General features: G+C 38.6%; 1 protein-coding gene across 4 annotated transcripts in view; it reads left to right on the plus strand.

Annotated features, from left to right (window-relative positions):
- Positions 1-894: 894 nt before the first annotated feature.
- The window catches only part of RHBDD1 (rhomboid domain containing 1), a 145341-nt gene continuing 129929 nt past the window's right edge, over positions 895-16306 (plus strand). For 2 of the 4 annotated variants that reach the window (XM_037848468.1, XM_037848470.1), the window contains exon 1: positions 1372-1475. The gene's annotated coding sequence lies outside the window, so the exon portion shown is untranslated. Of the gene's footprint in view, positions 1476-4654; positions 4852-16306 lie in introns of those variants that run through there. The other 2 variants (XM_037848466.1, XM_037848467.1) reach the window with 2 other exon arrangements.

Consider the following 16306-nt stretch of genomic DNA (forward strand, 5'->3'; position numbering starts at 1 on the left):
TGCTGGGATGACTGCTCCCGGCTTCTCTGGTGTCTGGTCTCAGTCTATCTATGTTTGGAGTTTTGATCAGCAGTCTGAGTTTTCAATCAGAGCCTCAACTGCAGTTCTCCCTCCTCATTCCCAGCACAGAGGGCCCCTCCTCCCACAGGACTGAGCCTGGCAGGGAGGGGCACGGGTACCCTGGCTGCGAGAACTTACAGATTTCGCTGATCTCAGCTTTTCCACACATTCATGAGTGTTGTATGAAGGATGCCCAAAGTCAAATTGCTGTGCAGTGTCTGGTCCACATGGTTCCTGGCTTTCTACCTACTGCCCTGGAGGAGTAACTAAAACCTACACTTCACCACTCTACCATCTTGCCCCCCTTAATGTTGTCATTTAAAAAGTAAAATTTATTTTTTTTTTTATTTTGAGGAAGTCCATCTCATCAATTTTTTCTTTTGTGGATCATGCTTTTGGTGTTATTTCTAAGAAGTCTTTGCCTAACATAATGTCACCAGGATTTCCTCCTATGTTTTCTTTTAGAAATTTTATCATTTTATGTGTTAGATTTAGGAGTTAATTTTTGAGTTAATTTTCATGTATGGTGTGAGGTAAAAGTCAAAGTCTAAGTTCATTTTTTTTTATGTCCATTTTTTTTTTTTTGACAGACATCCACTTTCTCAGCATCATTTATTGAAAAGACTATCTTCTCTCCTTTAAATTTCCTTGATACTATTGTTGAAAATTGTTTGACCACATAAGGGTTTATCTTTGGACTCTTTCAATTCTGTTCCACTGATCTGTATGCTTATTCTTACACAAATAACATGCTCTCTAGATTCCTTTCGCTTTGTAGTAAATTTTGAAATTGGGTAGTATAACTCCTCCAACTTTATTCTTCTTTTTCAAAATTGTTTTGATGACTCTAGATCTTTTATTTTAGATAATAAGGATTAGCTTGTCAATTTCTAAGAAAAATAGCATACCAAGATTGCCAATTTAAGCATATTGAGCCTTCAGTCTGTGAACATAGACTGTCTCTCAGTTTCTCTCAGCAATGTTATATGGTTTTCAATGTACAAGTCTTGCACTTACTTTATTATATGTATTCCTAAGTACTTTATTCTTTTTGATGCTATTGGGAAATAAATGGTTTATTTATTTTCATTTTTGGACTGTTAAAAAGTATATATAAATACTTTTTTGTATCTTGATCTTGTTTCCTGAGACCATGCTAAATACACTGATCAATTCTAATCATTTTTCTTCGTGCATGTGTGTGTTTTTCTGAAGGTTTTCTTCATACAGGATCAGGTAATCTGTGAACAGACACAGTTTTACTTCTTTGTATTCAATCTGATGACTTTTGTTTCTTTTTGTCCCTTATAGCACTGACTAGAACCTCCAGTACAATATCGAATAGAAGTAGCCAGAGAAGGCAACCTTACTGTGTTCCTGACCTGAATAAATGGAAAGCATTCAATATTTTGCCAGTAAGTATGATATTAGCTATAGGTTTTTCATAGATGCCCTTATTGTGTTGAGGAAGTCCCTTTTTATTTGTAGCTTTTTGAAAGATTTTATCATAAATGTGTGTTGGATTTTGTTAAATATTTTTTTCTACATCTACTGAGGTGACCATGTGTTTTTTGACCTTTAGTTTATTAATATAGTATTTTATATTAATTGTGTGGATTTTTTTTTGTTAAACCAACCTTGTATCCATGATGTATAATCCTTTATATATGTTGCTGGATTTGGTTTGTTAATACTTTTGGGCATTTTTGTATCTACATTCACGATGGATATTGGTTATCTAGTTCTCTTGCGATGTCTTTGGATTTGTTATTAGAGTAACACTTCCCCCATAGAATGAGTTCTGAAGGGTCTCTACCTTATTTTCTGAAAGAGTTTGTGTGTAACTGCTATCATTTCTTCCTTAAATATTTGATTTGAATTCACCAGTGAAGCCATCTAGGCCTGGGCTTTCCTCTGTGGGAAGACCTTAAGGTATTAATTCAGTTTGTTTACTTACGTGTCCACTCCCCCACTCCTATTTTCTGTTATCTTGAATCAGTTTTGGCAATTTCTGTCTTTCTAGGAATTTTTCTAATTCATTTATGTTGTCTAATTATTGGTATTAAGTTATTTACATTCCCTTAAAATCCTTTTAATTGTGGTAGGGTCAGTAGTGATGTCCCCTTTTATAGTCCCAATTTTGGTAACTTGTATCTTTCTCTACCTTTTCTTTTTTGGGGGGGTGGGGGTTGGGTCAGCATAATAAAGTTTTGTCAATGTGATTGCTCTTTTCAAAGAACTAACTTTTATTTTCATTGATTTTCTCCATTTTTCTGTTTACTGGGTCACTGGTTTCCAGTATGATCTTTTTTATTTCCTCTTTTTTGCTTGCTCTGGGTTTAACTTCTTCTTTTTATAGTTTTATGGTGGGAGCATAGATGAACTTGAGATCTTTTTATTTTCTAATATAGGTGTTTAAAGCGGTAAATATCTTTCTAATCACTGCTTTGTTTAGCTACATCCCAGAAATTTCAATATATTGTGTTTTCATTTTCATTCAGTTCAAAATATTCTCTAATTTCCTTTGTTCTTTTTTGACCCATGAGTAATTTAAGTTCAATTTCCAAATATTTGGTAGTTAATCAAAATTGCTCTCTACTGTCATTTCCCAAATTAATCTCATTTTATCAGAGAACAGTACCAAAAAAGAAAGGTTCCCACAACTCTTCTGTTTCTACACAGAGCCATTTTAGGAACACTCATTTAAATCAGATAGTGTAATCCCCTTTATTGCTGCTTTTCCTGAAAGCCTTTGATAGAATGAGAAATCTGTTTTGACCATTAGATCTGACTTATATCAAATGCATAATGTGCATAATGTGTACAACAATGACTTCTCATGATTAAGACACAAGAATACTTTTGAACTTTTAGGAATTATTATATCACAAAGTAAGGTAAGGTAACATCTGCATACTTTTTATATTAAAAGGACTTACCTTGCATTGATTCTTTGGTATTTCTAGTCTTGCTTCATTGAAAGGATGTGGCTGACTGCTTAAGATTTGTAATTATTATTCAAGTAATCTGTCAATTTAAGTGGGACTTGAGCATAATACAATATGCTGTTTTCAATAGGAATTTTAAAAATTCCAGTGTACATAATGAATCATACAGGACAAAAGGGAAGGTCATTTTTTAAAAAAAGAAAAGTCTATGAGATTTTTTCACTGATAATACTTGAAATAGGATATGATTGCCTAGGCATAGTTTTAATCCCTATATATAATTACACTTTTGTGAAATTACTATATTAAGACTTCTTGATTTGGGGGACCAAAAGATCACCTCTGTATTTGAAATACTAAGATAAGGACAAGAAAAATGATGTAATTATAGAAAGGTGCAGATGATAGGATTAGTATTAATTGAATTGATACCTATAATAATGGAAAAGCAGGATAAATGGAGACCCCTTCCTTTTGAGAAATTATGTTTATTTTTTTCCTGGGGAAATATATATTTCCATAGGTAATTCACTGCTTTTTTCTTTCCTTTGAGTTCCTATTTCAAAGAATGTAGTTTCTCATTGCCAGCCAAAAGCATACTGCCCTTAGAAAAAAGAGAAAACTTTTATAAGGGCCAAGGAACATACACTTACAACTTGCTAAGACTCTTCTCTGACACTTGAAAATCTGTTATATACCCTGTACTTGAAGAAAGTTTTCATTTAAACTTTAAACTCAAACTAAACATTTCTATGAAAAGTGACTGAGGGTACTAGTTCTTCCAAACATAGTAATGCTACTGCATAGATAATCAAAATTCTTGTTTTAGGCAGTTTTTGATTTAGTAGAATAGTTAAACATAGCTGCCACAACTTCCAACCGATACGCAGCAGCATAAAACCTACATTTGGATTCCTCCTTGGAAAAGGCACATCTTTTCCCTAGTTATTAGAAAATCCCACTGGTAAGTCAGTTTTTTTTTTTTTTTTTTTTTTCTTTTTTCATATTTGTATGAAATAAAAAGCATTATAGCACTTAACCTGACACCTACAACTGAACATAAAATTAGTTCTGGAGTAGATGCAGAAAACATAATTAAAATGGCATCAAAAGACATTTGGAACAAAATCCCTAAGATAGGCAGACTAAGAAATGCAGTCTCGCGCCGAAGTTTGTAACCCTAGACGTCGACTACAGTCCTGCCTGTCGTAGATAACTTTCACAGTCGGTATGTGACTCCCACAGGCTCCTGAGCTTGTGTCTGGGCTGGCCGGGAAGCCAGAGTTCTCAGGGACAATCAGGCCCCGGGCAAAGGCGCCCGCCGGCTGCAGGGACAGCTGATCGCGGCGCGCCGGGCCCACTCACCGGGGCTCCCCACATACGGCCCCTCGAACGCAGGCCGCCCGTTTGGTTTACGTGTGGTCGGCGGCCAAATGTCATTTATGGCACAAAGGAATATTGTTATCTACGGTTCCCGGAGCTTTGGAGGATGAATAGAGGGTGCAACTCTCTACACTCAGCTGCGAACCTTCCCCTGTAATCCCCTCAAGGACGCTTCCCAGCCACCGCCAACACGAAGTCTCTCGACCCAACCTGCGGAGAGCAAAGGGCGGGCAACGACAACCCGAATTGCGCATGCGCTGCGGCCAGGCCGCTCACTTCACGGCCCTCCCCTGCCCTACACGGGCCCTGCGAGCCGGGTTCCGAGGCAGCGCACATCCCCTTTCTTGCCCCCTCCCTTCCCCGCAGGCCAAGAGAACCTGCAGTGTCCCGGATCCGGCGGCTGTGCGTGATGACGCATACGCGCGCGAAGACGTAGGGACGCAAGCGGGCCGTAGAGAGCGTGAGTTTCCGCGTCTGTTTGGCTCCCTTTGCGTCGTCCGGTCTGCTCCTGTGTCTTGTCTTTTTCCTCCGGGCGGCTGACCCCCGTGGCGGGGCGGGGGCATCGGGGAGGCAGTCGGCACGTCCTGAGGGGCCAGGACCAGGGCGGGGTAGAAGGCGCAGCCTTCCCTTCCTGGGCACCCTCTGCAGGTCCTAGAGCGGGGAAGCGTTTTCTGGGGCGACTCAACCGGGGGGGTTCCCGGGTCCCCTTTTCTTCGCCCCCATTTCTGAGGTCGGACCTCACCGCGAACGATGTGTTGAGGATCCCGGAGGATGGGATTGACTCTTTGGGACTTTTAGAGTGTTCCTTTTTTAAAGCAGGAAATTTAAGCGACTTCCTTGAGCAACACAGCTTTCAGTTTCAAGCATTTCTGTAAGCAAGTGTATGGCAAACACAAACCTAACCTAAGTAGTGATATTTCTCTTAATAGTGGATAGGAAGTTTACCCAAGTGAATTCAATCCTTTTCTGCCTAACCGTAAAAAGCGCCGAAAATGGATCACATACTATTTGTTTTTCCAAACCAAGCATAAACTCATTTTTGAAGACTCAAAGTTACTATCAGAATGAACTATTGCGTAGCTACGATTCAGTCATGGAGGTAACGTGGGTCACTTTGCAGTACGCTAATGACGTGCAGACTTTGCTCCGCCTCTTTTTTTAGGTCTCTGGAATTCTTTTTTAAAAGTCTAATTTTTCAGATTTATGTCGTTTTTGTCTGTCATTTGTTGGTAGCCTGGCTGACTTGGGAAAGCAAGCAATCCTACAGAGGTTCTTAAAGCGTGATGGCAGGATTACTAGCTTCAGCATCACCTGGGAACTTGTTAGAAATGCAGATTTGGGAGTCTTACTCTAGACTTCACTGAATCACAAATTATTTTAACAAGCTTTCCAGTTAATCCCAATGCATCTGGATGTTAAAATATGAGAATTGCTGGCATAATGATTAAGGACACCCATTGTGGAGTCACACATAATGGAATGAATCCAGGGAAAGCATTTCCTAGATGTAAAACTTTGGACAAGTTACTTAAATGTTACTTCATAGGACTGTGAGTATTCAATGAGAAAATGCACGAAAAAGGGCTTAACACCAGCACGCGTAGAAGACACTCAAAGACTGGTTTTTAAATCTGTGGCTTTCTGGTCTCTTCTGCTTTTGACCTGGAATTTGATAAAAGAGAGAGGTTCGATAACTGGCCAGAAGTAAGGAGTAGCCTCAGAGTTGAGAAGGCTTTTGGAGCAGTGACTTGCATAGAAAAGAGAGGCTGAAGATATTTTTATCTTTATGTTGCTTTCCCGTATGTCATACAGTTCCACGATACAAAAAAGATCTCCCATCCACTCTCTATACATCCATTTTCTGGAAGGATCACAGGTGTTAAGTTAGATCTGTCCTCAAAAGGCAGTTTTTTAGGTCATCATAATGTGTTTTCTCCCGTTCCCTTCCCTTTACAGGGACCAGTGTGGGGGGAGAAAGAGAAATATTCAGGATTTGAACCAGCTGCACCAAAGCCTAGATTCCAGTGTTGAGAAGGGTCAGTGCCGCACCAAGGCCTGTAGAGCATGCTGCCTTGAGTAGAGTGCACTGCTCCGAGGCCACGCCATGCCTCCTGGATATTGTTGCTGAGAAAGTTTTGGAATAAGCATGGGTCACTTTGGGTATCAGCTTCTGTAAAGAATTCTGCTAACCCTGCAGCCAAAATTAACGATACCCCATTGTGAGGCATTCATTCTTCAAATGCCCCAAACGTTTCTTGTTGTCCGTGTCTGAGAGGCATATATATAGACCCTGCTTTGAATCCTGCTTCTGCTACGTACTGGTTGTGTCTGTTAGACAGGTACTTCCTCCTAGTCTTAATTTCTGCTTCTATAAAGAAGGGGTCACAGGGTGAGCCTTCCTCAGGCCTTCCTGACGCCATTGAATTGGATGCAATAATGTGCTAGGCATGTAGGCTCGATAAATGTTGCATCTTGGGGATGGGAAAAAAGGTATATATCACCAGAAGCCCAAGTTATTTTCTCATAAATAAGCAAGGCTTATATCCTCATATTATTTTTATAAATGAAATAATGTTATTACCTGTTATTACCTAACTGCACTACTTTTCTTTTTAAATGGTGAAAGGTGCTAAAGTGAAGAATCAGAACTTTCACATTGTTTTGCATGAGAGAAAGCAAACACTTGGAGAAAGTTAAAACCCTAAATGTAGTAGAAAAACACCAGCTTCAGTTTTATCGTGACAACAGAGCAACTTTCATAAATTGTTTTGATTGTGTACTGGAAGGTCAGGGTCAAGGGATGGTTAATATTCAAGTATCTTCAGTTAGGTAATGGGGACACTCAGCTAAAGAAGGAGACAGTGATACAGGAGATAAGACCGTATTGAAAATGTCCACCAAAGTACAAGAAAATGCTCTTAGCCCTGAAATGGTTAATAGTTTTTAATATGAATATTTAATGATAACAAAGTGAGTATTTCAGGTCTCATTTTTAAAAATCAGCAATAAAAATCTCTTGCATGTATTTTATGTATATATATATTGTATGTTGTTATAGGAGCACAAAATACTTGAACCAATTCAAACTAAGTCATAATTTTATTTACTTGTTATAATGTGGGGTGGGGGAGGACAAAATATAAAAGGAAATAATCTTTGCATTTATGTAAAGTTAGATATGTGCAAGTATTTGTAAAAAATTTACTATAAAAAAGATATAAAAAGATTCTTTAAAAAGACATTTCATTTTATGCTGCAGTGATAGTCGCTTAAGCAGTGGTCATCAGATTTGCAGCAAGGAGCCCTCTTAAAATCTTACCTGTAAAGCTCTGGAGCTGAGATACAGTAGTGGAAGTGAGGTTGAAGGCAAGGCCCTTCCCGCTGGTGCTCAACTTGAACCTCTACAGGGACATGGGAAATCTAGCATTCTAGGGAACAGAGTATGAAACTCCTCATCTGCAGGATAGAATCCCTCAGCAGATAAGCTACGATGAAACTGTAATGAGATTAAGAATTCTTGCGAGTGGATTTTCAAAGTTGTTCTGAAAGCAGCACCCAGGGTTTTCAGCAATGTCAACGTGTGTGTATGGCTTCTCGTGCAGAGTGATTGTTAAAAATATATATATAATGATTTAGCCTGCAATCTGACCCATATTTGACAAGAACAGAGAGAATTATGTGCACATTTTTGAGAATTTAAGTGATTTTTTTTTCAATCCTTCGAAGTTGTGACAGCTGTATCACTATACAAAGCTATTTAGTATTTTAACTGACTGTTGCTTAGCATTACAAATGACTCAGGGAAAAAGAAATAAGGAGTCAGTGGAAATATATTACTTGTGTTTACCATCCCTTCATTTTTTGTTATATGAAAGCAGCTGGTTTGCCTTTATATGGTAAAATGTTTTTTAAATACTTAATTTTTCATTAATAATGATCTTTCATAAGAAAAATCATTTCAAATGCTAAGTATTTGTTAGATTGTTATTAATAGTGGTAGAAGAACTATTACACTGTCTTCACGCATCGAGGAGGGTTTCCTGGTGACAGCTGGAGTGTGGGGGAGGGGGAGTCACTTTCAATCAACCAGCTGCTCTGTGCAGCATCATGATGGTGATATTTCAAAGTCCATGAATAATTTTGACTGTATTCAGAAAAGAAAATGTATTACATTTCTAGGAAGCAATAGATAGTGCTCAAGAGCCCTTTGGGATCTAGATGATGGCCAACTAACAATGTGTGCATTCAGGTTTGTATGTTGGTGTTTTTTACCATGTAGTTTCTTGGACATTGTTACATGCACATCATAATTACAAAGCAATAAAGCTGAGCTCTGTAGGGGATGCAGGGGAGGGTCATTACTTTGAGAAGAGGAAAGGAGAATGGAAAACTTTGGTAATGCGTAATGTGATTTCACATAATATGCTATTTCATTTATTTTTCACAATGACCCCACAAAGTAGAATTTTCCCCATTTCATGAATAAAGAAATGGAAACATAGCTAGATTGATTATACGATTTGCCAAGACCATACATATTAACTAATAAGTGGTGGTATCAATATTTGACCCCAGATCTTCTGGCTGCATCTCCAGGAACATTGTCATTCCACAAACAGCTGCCTCTCCATGGTGTTAACTTGCTTATATATTTTATATCTAAAGTCACAAATATCAGAAAAGTTATGAGTGAAATTTATATGTATTTATTACAATGAGTTCAATTTCATATAAATAATGTGCGTGTGTGTATGTGTGTGTGTGCCTGTATTGCCAGCTACTTATAATTTTGTGGAGTTTTTTTTTCCCTTGAGGTAGTACTGCAAAAGAAATTTTGCAACATTTTTTGATGTTACAGATACCAGGTACTTGCAATTATTGTGTTGTAATGAATCAGATGTGATTCCAAAATTCAACCAATGTAGGAATAAACATTCTGCATACTGCCTGATATCCCTTTCCCTCATATGAAAATAATCAGGAAGATTTCCTCTTTTATCTTTCAAGCTATGTTAATTTTGTATTAATGAAGGACCTCTTGCTTTCTAAATTTCCAGCCTGTAGCTATTATGTCCACCAAGTGATGACTTAAAACGAATTTTGTTTCTGCGAGATGGCCCTGCTGTTTTTAACGATGCGGTTTTAAGGGTCATTTCATTTTCCTCCCCACTGCCCACAGGATAATGCCCAACCCCAGTATTTTCTTTCTTACTTTCTCTCCCCTTCTCCAAAAAACATACAAAACTTTAAAACTTATTTTTACTATTTTCTGAAACACAAGAAACACCTTAATTTCTAGTCCTGTCAGCGTTCTTCATCACATTGTAATGTCACTGTTTGTGTCTTCTGCTTTCTGATTAGGTGTTGGTTTCCTGAAAGGACCATGATTATCTCATAGTAGATGTTCAAATATTTATTAAATGAAGGAATATAGACAGAAAGTTGAATCACATACCTCATGCTAATTGCTGTAGCTCCACATTTATTGTGTTTTTCCTCTGAGCTCATGACGGTGGGATGTGATGGTGTGTGTCTGATAATAAATTGAATGATGGTGAAAATGAAGGAGTGTATCTCTCTGTAGAGAAGCATATAGTACTGAAGGCTATGACTGAAGAAGATTCCTACTCAATTTTCTTTTTTGTGAGTGGGTAGATCTAGAGGGCTCATTGTTCTAAAATTCTAGTCAGAAACTTTCATCAAGTGATAACATTTTTGAGTCTTGTTTTCAGTGAAGCACAGAGGCTGGAAGGTACAGTGTAGGAAATCACTAGAAGTATTCTTTGAAAACATCAACTTTGTATAAATAGAAGACAAATTTTGAACCACCTGTTTTTCCTTCTGAGGTAACATTCTTCATCCAGTGTCCAAATTTATATATAAATTAAATATATGACCTTGAGAAGTCTTTGCCTTATTTAAGCAGAAGTTGCTCTTCTTTCTTTGGGAGTGGCATTCCTGTTGGAGACTTTATATAACCTCCATGTTTTGGTTCTCCTGTAGGTAGCAGTGTTGTGCTCAGTGGAAAAGGGCTGCTGCTGGTGCTCAGAATAACCAGAACAAGGGCCTGCTCATCAGCACTTTGCAAATACTTTAGGATTCTGGGTAGGGGTTCTTTGATTATAAACAACAGAAACTAAGTTAACTAAGTTATTCAGATAACTTATTCAAGAACAAGGAATCTATTGGAAGTGTATGGATAAGCTCAGAGAATTGGCAGAAAAGCCAAAGCACCAGGCCTTGGTAAAGGTCAACAGCTAGGCGACCTCTCAAGGTGTGGGCAGACCTAGATAGATCTGGAAAGCTCCTCAAGTTACTGCTCTCAAGAATATCAGCTCCCAAAGCTCTTGGTCCTAGTGCCTTTGCATGAGTTTCAGATTCCAGCAAGAGTCTTATTCCAACTTTGGTCACTGTCACCCTTGAATCAGTATGGAAAAGGACACTTTAATTGACAGTCCCCCCAAGACCACATCCAAGGATGGGTGGTGAGATTCCTGTTAGTGAAGGAGTGAGGTATGGATGCTGAGCAGCCAGAAACCTCATGCTGTCCCCTAACACCTAGCAGTTTGTGGGTGACCCACATTCTTTGTGAGAACATAAACAACATCTTCCAAGTCTGGCATGCTTTTTCAAGCCCTCTTGACTACTTGTGCTGGGAAGATTTCAGTTACATACATAATTCACTAACAATTCTTACACAGAGATTAATTTAGATGGGTGGGGTAGCTATCACTTTTTCATTGACTTTAGATAGATAAAGAAACCTGGTGGAGCAAACATGAGAATGGAATTACTTAAATCCTCTTGAAAGGAGTGATTGGGCTGCTAGGATCTCAGGTCCCCACGTGACTTAGGGTATAAGGACCTCAGTCTGAAAGCTTGTCAGTCTGAGAACTTTAATGAGCCCTCATTACACTAAAACTTGTGGTCTGTGAGAGAAACCGGCTTATGATTGATATTGGAAATCATAAGTGGTGATGGATCAGAATTGGAGTTGGCACTGATTCACCTAGCTATGGAGCAAAAGTCAAGGTTACATACAAAATCCACTAGTTTCATTTTTCAGCCATTATTTTTCATGTTTAAAGATAGTCTAATAATTTCTGTTAACACTCTAACACTTAAAAAAGGAGGAGAAAGGAAAAATTTTGCCAGCTGACATATTGAGCTTTTTTTCCCCCTAAAATGGAGGCTCATTAAATTCTCAAATCATCAGATAGCCATGACAGAAACTGGTTTGAGATTTTATTGTAAAATTTGTTTTAGTTAAAATATCACTTTTGCTTTCATGGGCCTTTCCATTGTACTGTCTAAAAAATGTAGGTGTATTTGAGTCACATGATGTAGTTAAAAAAATGTAGGATCATAGGAAGCATCTGGAAAATGCTAATTGTAGACTGTGTTACAGAAAACACTTTAAAACTATTCACATTTTTAATCTTAAGCCTTATTTTCTTTGTTTATAGGAATAGAAACACTATCATTTCCCAACTTATGATTTTATGTATTTGTATATGCATACTCTTTTCTGTATATATGCACTATCTCATTTAATCCTTGTATAAACCAAATGAGTGTTTGTTATCTCCTTTTACAGATGAGAAAACTGGAGATTAAATAACTTTCTTCAGACCATATTGCTGGTATATGGTTTGGCTGTGATCCCAAGACCATGCCCTCAACCACTATCCTGTCCTGCATACATTAATATTGCTAGCCCTGCCTCAAATTTTGACAAAAAGCATTGGTGCATTTCTTTTCCCAGAGCCTGTTTACCCCCAGTGCGCTGACAACTTCTTTGTCTTCTGAAACTGTTCAGATGTGCTGTATTATCCATCATCTTGTGCTTCTGTTTGCTGTGAAGGTGGTAACAGCTCCTACATTGCTGCAGAGTGCCCTGTGAAGCCTTTTGTCCTTTATGTTTTAGAGCAGGCTGACAGCCTTTCATGTTGAATTCAGCAAGATTGCCTTTCCATTTACCAAAGCTGAGTGTTGCTTTCTAGGTGAAAAATAATTAAATGCTTTTAAAGATGTATTTGATTAACAGGAAGCCGATCTGTGTAAATTAATTATAACAGTAATGATGTCATAGCCTTGTCTTTTGTTATTAACCAGGTAATTGACCAGAAGTTTGGAAGCTTATTATAACTGACAGTTAGTAGTTTGACCTTGTATGCTGTCTAGAAGTGAAACATGCACAGTGAATGTAAATGAGGTCTGTTCATTGAGTTGCATGTGTTATCAGAGCATCTGATCTTGTATTCTTATCTTTTATTCTTCCATCCCTTCCTTTTTGAAATTGGTGGTCAAGGATTATATACTCAAACTGAATATTATACTTTTCTCTCACCAAAAGCATCCGGCCAAAAACAAGTGTTGACTGTGTCCTCAAATAACTATAATCAGACATGGAACCTTGGCACATTTAGGACACACAGTCAAGTAAACAAATGCCAAAGTTAAATGAATCTTGTTTTTAAATTCTGTGCGAGAGAAGGTAAAACAACTTTTGGTAGAGAAGATGTAAAGGGTGAAAATAGGGGTATATTTGATAGTTTGAGAGAGAATTTATCCCTTTGTTTTCTAAGTTGTCCATGAGAGTTAAGAGTAATTTCTGAATAATGAGAGCCTCTAACTTTGGAGAGTTTGGTCAAAGAGCTGGATTGTAGAAGTAAGTTCATGGAGCTCAGAAAAACCAGACGTGTGAAGGGGTAGTAATGGCTAACAACTGGCAGGTCCTAGGTGCTGGGTTATGCTTCCTCTTGCACCCTTTACACTCTGGTGATATGGCCACTTCTTCTAGAACGTGATATGTGCATTCCCAGAAATCACTACACTGTGCAAAATCACGAAATAAAAGACACAGGGCTTATGTGAGGCTTATGGGAAAAATGTGAATAGAAGGACACCACTCAAAAACTTTGTCAGTGGCACATTAAAAAAAAGTTAGGAATCCATTAAAAATGGCAGCATGGTTATACAATACATTTTGTATGTATTTAAGTACATACAATAAACTGGGCACTTTACCTTGAAAATAGCCAGTTTCCTTGTGCAAGAATTGCAGCTGTATGTTATTGTCAAGTGGTATAAGGAGGGTTATCTGAAATCAGACAGAAAGTTGTAACTGCGGATGTGGGTGGGTGTGGCTCATAACATAGTCTGTGAACTGACATAGCTGGTAGATGTTTGAGGTGAGTGCATGTGTACATTCTGTGAGTTTCCTTGTGGCTTTTCTTCAGCTAGGAACAGTTTTCTGCATTCACCTAGTGTTTCTCCCTGATGAAATTGGGTATAATCAAATGCAAAATTCGCATTATCTTCAAATTGTTCCCAAACATATCAGTCTCAGGGGAACAAGTTTGTAGTTTCAAGACAAGCCTCAATAGCAGAACTGAATGTATGTATTACTTCTACTTCTCTAACCACTGCTCTATTTCATGTCTAATAAAATGGGCTAATAGCCCATGCATGCTGCTGCTTCTACTTAGAATTCCTTTCCCTTTTTTATCCATTTTGCATGTTTCAAAGCCTAGCTCAGGTGAGAAAACTTCCTTAAGGCCTTCTCCAAATTGGATAGGCTTAACATCTTTTATATTGGCACATATGTGTACATTACTTGTCCATTTCCAAAAAGTGTCTGTCTTAGATGACATAATATAAGCCTGAGTGCCCTCCCTGATCCCATGGAGCCAGTAGTAAGGGAAAAAAAAAAATCGGCTGAGGGACTCTGAGCCAAAGAAATTGCATCCATTTATTATGTAAAATTAAGCCTTGTCTAGCTCTGCAAGGATTTTGCAAAAGGAAGGGTAAGTACTGAATGGTGTTTTACAACAATGCAAAGACAGTTCCTATGTGGCAGTCCCTTAGGTGAGGCCTTTGTTAATGCCTCTAGTAGTGTTAAGGTGTTTTCCTGCAAAAGTTATTCTTGAAAAGCAAAGTGATGTGATCCCAGCTTTTGATGAGCTGGCAAAGTAAGGGACAAAAGTTGGGTTGATGGATCCTTTATACCAGGACTTCTTAAAAGGTGGTAAAGAAATTTTCACCTCTCTATAGCTTCCCTCAGATTAAACCTTGCTTTAATCTGAGCAAAGGTAGGGTTGCTAAGTAAGAAACACCTCACAACTCCCCTTTCTACAGTCCTTTCCAACCAGATGCCTTGCCTTGGTGGAGAAAGTCAAAGGCATATGGGCTTTTGTCCCTCAGCTTCCTTATTTGTGTAGAATTTATTCCAAAATGAGAGCAATGCCATTTGGACTACAGTTTCGTCCTTTCTTCCTTCACTCCTTCCCCCTTTTCTCCTTCCCTCTTCCCTCCTTCCCTCCTTCCCTCCTTCCTTCTTTCTTCCTTTCCTTCTGCCCCTTCTCTCCTTCTTCTCTCCCTTCATCCCTCCCTCCCTCCCTTTCTTCCTTTCCTTTTAACTTGATTTTGAGAATCTGATTTTCATGTTGTTTTTTAGCTATGACTGTTACAACAATCACCAAAGGAAGTTACATATTTGGGTGTTAATTTTACTCTCTTAAATATAGATATACAAATTGACATATGAAGAAACAATTACATTTGATGTAGCAAGATTTTCTATATTTGAAATATTTAAGAAATACATAAACATTTTGGTATGTTTAATGGAAGTCACCAACTACCCTTTCCCAAGAAAGGGGTTTCTTTCTTTTAGTAGCTGCTTGGGTTGAATTTATGAATACAGAATGCCCCCACCTCATGCTAACTCTTGAACTTCAGTGTTTCTCCCAGACTTAGGCAGGGGCAAGCCTGGCCGCCTTTCTAAGGGTAGTGCCATCTTGGACTTCCTCATGTGAATGCCCACCACCATGCTGGCTGGAGTCTGTAGGGGAGGGGGCTCTCACCCTGTCCCCCTTTCCTGATGTTCTAATCCCTGGAAACCCCGAGGCAAGGTGCCTTAGGAGATCCTGGATTCACATATGATTTTCTGAGTGCTCAGAGAAAGCCTGAGTGCTCTCCCTGATCCCATGGAGCTTTTGTGAAATCCACCCAGCAAATGGGCAACAGTAAATGAGCAAAAGTATCTTTGTGCATAAAAGAGCTCCTTTTTTACTGCACAATCTTCTGTCAGACTTTACCAGTGGCCATGTTAGAAAGAAACCTGGCATAGTTTTTGTGGAACCATTTTAATTGGGTTTTGCTTAATCCCCATCCTTACTCATCCTTTGAGGGTGAGGTGGTGTTTCCTCTCTGAGTAGGTGTGGGGAATCATCAAACAACTTCCAAGCTCCTTTGAAGCAAGGGACAGTGGTGTGCACGCTCTCTGATTTTCTCCCTGAGCCTAATAACTGCCTTGCTTGTGGTAGCTGGTCACTGTGTTATTTATTTACTGATCACATAGGTGACCTTGTTAAGAGTTAGCCTCTTCCAGGCTGGGAAGAAGCAAAACCTTTCTTTCTTCTATCAGGAAGAATTCACACATTTTTTTTTTTCTGTCTCTCTGTCTCTGTGTGCATCCCTATGTCTATTTCTCCATCTGTGTCTCTGTCTCTACTTGGGTGTGCATTTGGGGGGATGTGTGAACATTTCAGTGTGAAGACTAAGACTTTCTAGGCTTCACTTCACCAAAGGAAGTTAGGTATTTGGGTGCTAATTTTATTCTCTTAAATACAGGTACACAAATTGACTTGTATCAAGAATCAGTTACATTTGATGTAGAATAAAAGTTTTTATGTAGCAAGATTTTCTATATTTGAAACATTTAAAACATACATAAACATTAAATGGTCCATTGGATTTGGGATACAATTTCTATTTTAGACTCACGCTAAAGAAACTGTTCAAGAGATGATCTTGGACATCTAGGACACCAAAACTAGGTACAGAATCTGACAAGCAGAACCAGGACAGCTGGCAGAAGCAGAGGGGGAGGCACTGCCTCATTGAGGAAT

The sequence above is a fragment of the Choloepus didactylus genome, chromosome 9 (assembly GCF_015220235.1).
Source record: "Choloepus didactylus isolate mChoDid1 chromosome 9, mChoDid1.pri, whole genome shotgun sequence".
NCBI classification, from domain to species: domain Eukaryota; kingdom Metazoa; phylum Chordata; class Mammalia; order Pilosa; family Megalonychidae; genus Choloepus; species Choloepus didactylus.